We start from the raw sequence: 5014 nt of genomic DNA, 5'->3' as shown, positions 1-5014 counted from the left end.
AAGAACAGAAACAGGTCTCTGTCCTGCAACATGTACTGACTCATCTGAAGTTACTGCTGTGATAATAAGTGGAACCTCAAATAATAGGAAGTTATTAGGAAGAGGCACCAACCTGAAATCAGCAGACATGTTACCTGTTTTTATGAGCCCTCAAGCTTCACCGTTGGGTTGTGGCACTGAAGGCCCCGCATGAGGTCTCAGGAATATTGTGCCTGGACTAAGTGTTAATGTTACCCCGACTCTTAGTAACTGACAAACAAATGAAGGAAATTTATTGTATTGTTTTAAAGTTGTAGTTCATAAATGTCACTCCTGGCTAATCAAGGGATTCGCTGATGTTGGGTTGCAGCAAAACCTCCATTGGCAGCTTATTTGTCAGAAACACAACAGAAGAGCTACTGCTATACAGTAAATTATGTTGCGGTGCCACGGAGCCGGAGGTGCAGCTCTTCACCCAGCAGCCATTCTTCTTGATTTGTTACTCCCTTGAATATGTTTTGATGAACAGTTGTGCTAACTTGTCTTATAGTGCTTAAGATTGCTAAAGTTTGACTGAAGAAAACAGCCATTTCCTAAGTCACAGTTTTGTATTTGATTAATGATATATGGCCACATAACCTTTAACACAGTAGTGTCTGTATAAGCCACAGAACAACATGTTAGCTTCAATCGACAGAGAACTTGATCTAGATGAGGTACTGCTGCCATTAAGGCAGAGGACAAGCCGCAGATGGAGTGATCCATTATTCAGACCGAGCCTCTCCGATATCAGGCTCTGACAGCCATTTGTTAGATTAACTCTCACTTGTTTGCATCTGGACAAAGGAGGATTCATGCTGAAAAATGTATGGGCTAATTGGAAAGTGTTACACCTCAACATATGCACATAAAGCTCTTTGAGATTTAGTTAAAATGACAGATGCTGCTAGTGTTCTATATATTCAGAAGGCATTAGACTACTAACTTGTTTCTCAGTAGGGGGCAAATGTAACAGGTGCAGCTGCCCATCAACACCGGCTTTTATGTTGTTAGGACACAAAGTTGCATCCAAAGGAGTAGGAAATGAAGGTAAACTGAGGACAGACATATGACCGGCATCATGACCTTTTGTCCTCTCAACCCTCCATCTTTCAAAGGTCTTTCTTTTATAGACTTGTTGAGATAGATTTTGACTTGGGCATTGTCATAAAATGTTAATGTCGAGGTTGACTCTCCAAAACACGAGAGGGAGTATTTTTGTTCAGACAATTTAATCCCACCTGTAAACAGACCGAGGCAGAATGGGGGGGGTTGGAGGTCTGCGTGAGAGAGAGAGGGTGGTCGTAAGAGCAGGGAGTGAATGAGGAGAGGGAGCGGCATCAGCAAGACTGAAGCAGTCGGATGTCATGATAAGCATCGCGCCTCTTGTGCTGGGATTCCAGCAGCAGTGTAAAGGGAACACAGCGCCGGCCGGCTTTTTGAGAGTTTAGCATAAAAGGGGCTTAAATGGAAAGAAAAGCCACTTTGAAGAAGGGTCAAAACACTGGCAGTTTGCCACAAACTCTGCATAAAAAGGGGTCCAATCTAATCACACACACTGTACATAAAAGTGAAACTTCTTGACAGCAGATAAAATACAGGGCACTGCAGGGCTCTTACAGGATCAGAGGAGAATCAAGCATTCATCTAGTTCATCTCACACACAGATTGTGTTTTAACCCAGCTCCAAACCCTGCTACCAAATGTCCACAAATCATTCACAGTGTTGTGCTACCCTTAAAATACAATGAAATAAAGTCTGTAGCTGTAAGTGGGCATGTGAACAGTAGGATATTAAAGCTTTGAAGCATTGCATGTGTATGTGTGAGTGCTACCCCACCCTGGCTCATGAGCATTTTGGCCCGAATTCAGTGTGTTTAAGACTGTTTTTACAGCCAGACACAATGATTACAGCTTTAACAATAAGCCTATTTACATAACACATTTCACTCTAAGGGGAATACACTGTGGTTCACAGAGAAGCAAAGATCATTAACTGGATCTACACACACGTACAGTAGTGCACTAACAAACAGTTAAAGCATCATATGCAATTAAACACAACCACAATGACACAAGGCTAATTATAACAAGATAAAAGAAATGTTTGTAGCTGTAGCTCCTCCCAGAATTGTCCCATAATTCATTTGAATTCATCCTGAAATAAGTGTGGATTGTCCCACATCTAAAGTCTTTGGTTTTCCAGTTTGTTATTGTCTATCATTATTATTAAAATCATTCAGTGACCTTTAAGATAAAACATCATACAAAGGATTCAGTGACAAATGATTGGCTTATATTTTCTTGAGCTTGAGGCATTTGATGCAGTCGTAGTTTTGCTATACTTCCTGTAGCCTATAGTATACTTACTTGAATTTACAGTAAATACATGGTTAGTCAGTAGAAAATTGGTAGCATTATTTTATTCATTCGTTAATTTGTATTTATCTGCTAGTTAAACCCAATGAACAAGACTAAATTAAGGAGGTTTAATAAGTTTACTACACAAAACATGCCGTTCATTGTAATGTTAGCAACGGGTTTTTTTCAACTATTGTCCCAAATTCGTTTCAGATTTATTTTATGTCATTCCCAATCCTGTTTTTATCAGCCCTGGGATGATTGGATGTCTTTAAATTTGAGCCCTCCAGCCTGTGGTGGGAATAGATTCATATAGAAGGGCTGATTTCCATCTGTCCATCCTTCTACTCATTTACATATTCATCCATCTATTCTCCAGGCCAGATGTCCTCTTCCACAGCAACGTCCTCCAGCTCCTTTACAGCCCAGTCTCTCTATAGGAGTTATGTTCACTTGGATGATTCTGCACTTTACGACTTTCGACCAGTGCCAATGCTCAGTGCCAGCGCAGGAAGTAGAGTGCTATTTTTAAATGCAGCCAAAAGTACTGTTGGAGCGAAGGAGGGTATATAATTTATCTGCCTATTTGGAGGCTGGAGTTGGAAGAATCTGTGTGTTTGTTTTTTTTTATGCAACCTTGAAAATGAATTATCTTAACTATGGTGTACTTCCCTAACTATGCAGCAGAGGATAGGGCTAGATTTGTGGTCACATGGTGGGGCACTAGGCACAGGAGTGTCAGCTGGTCAGTTCACCATTTTGGTCCACGCTGAAATATTTGCAACAAATATTTGCTGGGTTGGCTGAACTGCGGAAGACACCTACTTGATTTAGGTAAATTCAGACTGCTGGAACCCTGTCTATCTGTGTAGGGTTACATCAAGTAATGTTAATGTTGCATCCACAGCAATTAAATGTTAAATTATCTTTTTGTTTGGTCTAAAATGAGCCAGTAGCAACAGACTTGTGTCATTATTGAATGCAAGATGATTGTTATGAACAGTAGTGCAACAGGCCAAGTGGTTACATCAGCTTTTCAACAAAGCATGTTTTGGACGGTAGGGGAGTGTGCCCGTTGCTGAATACACTTGCATTACAAAACAGTTCCGACCTACCAGGGTACGGACTTCACAAGACCTCTGAAGGCACCCTGTGGTATGTGGCACTGAGACTTCAGCAGAACATCCTTTGTGCAGTGTTCAGGGCATCTCAGATTTGTCATGTTCCTTAAACCCTTTCTAGACAAAGTGTTCAGTGGCCAGTTCTTAAAGAGGCTGCTGTCATGGGGGAACACCATGGTTATATGGAGATGAACCTGGTCTGCAGGAATAGGTGCTTTTTGACCGTACAGTTCTAGGGAGCTCCCCATTGCTTGATTTGTAAGTTCTGAGGGGAGACGAAGTCCTGGAATGAAAACGTTGCCTCAATGACCCATGTGTTTGTGTAGTTTTCATAATAATGGAGCAGCCTAGAGGAAATACATTGTGTTGTGTGTTTGTAGTGACCAAAAAAAAAAAAAAAAGTAAGACGACATGCATTTGAAAGTGCGATTTATAAAAGTCTAGTGCAATTGATGCAAAATACATTAGGACTGTGAGGTTACAGCCTCTAATCCGTTCAATCAGTAGCAAGCATGGCATCATATCTGGGGCCTTACTACACATGAACATTATATTCAGAGTATTTAATCCACACCAGAGTAACATTAAATAAATATGTTCTTACAAAGCAGCCCATAACACAGTCATGGGGCAGGAGTCCTCTTTATTCCATGCTTTGCTTCAGTCATTTTGAAATCCGTGACCTCATCATCACACTGGCTTGTACTAACCTTATCATTAACAGTTGTAGGCTTTGTAAGTAGGTCCAGCTTGGCCTGTCTAGCTTCTGATTTCTGTCTAGCTTCATCCTGCTGTGATTTGGATTTCTTACCAAATTTGCCTGTCTATTTTGCAATTATGCTCCATGGCTAACATAACGTTACACTGAATGTAGACCTGCCCCAGCGTGACCAGCCCTGGCTGGTTGTGTTCTGACATAATTAGCCCAATGACCTATTTTTATTGTATTTAATTATTCTAATTTTAGTCTCATATGCTGTTGTAAAAAGCTAGTTGTATACATGTGCCTTTCTTATAGGATAATGCTATTCACTATCTGTGAGTGGTCATAATGCTTTGGTTAATTGGTATATGGCACATTGATAATGTTTCAGAGAAAGAACTGGAATCTTTTATGTGTGCGCTGCAGTGGCATTTGCACTTATCTCTTTAGCATAAGCTTTTCCAGTTCTGCAACTGGAAACCATCAAATGTAAATGTCACATGTGAGAATGTGCCTCTGTTGGTGATTTCCTGCTTGATTATTTGGATTATAACTGTTTGGAGGCTAGGAGGCTACAGTCAGTATATATATTCACTCAGCATAGAATTTCTTCAGAGGCTCACAAAAGGAAGGAGAACGTTTTTGTTTCATAGCTAAAGCCACTGAACATTATTTCATAAACCCAGCCTGTGCTATGTTTTATGTTGGACTTCACTCTAAAACAGATGTCATCGTGTGTGTGTGTGTGTGTGTGTGTGTGTGTGTGTGTGTGTGTAATATATATATATATATATATATACACATAGCCTCA

Source organism: Monopterus albus, unplaced genomic scaffold, assembly GCF_001952655.1.
Source record: "Monopterus albus unplaced genomic scaffold, M_albus_1.0 scaffold67.1, whole genome shotgun sequence".
Lineage (NCBI taxonomy): Eukaryota > Metazoa > Chordata > Actinopteri > Synbranchiformes > Synbranchidae > Monopterus > Monopterus albus.
The sequence above is the reverse complement of the archived record's forward strand: the minus strand, read 5'-3'. Positions refer to the sequence as shown.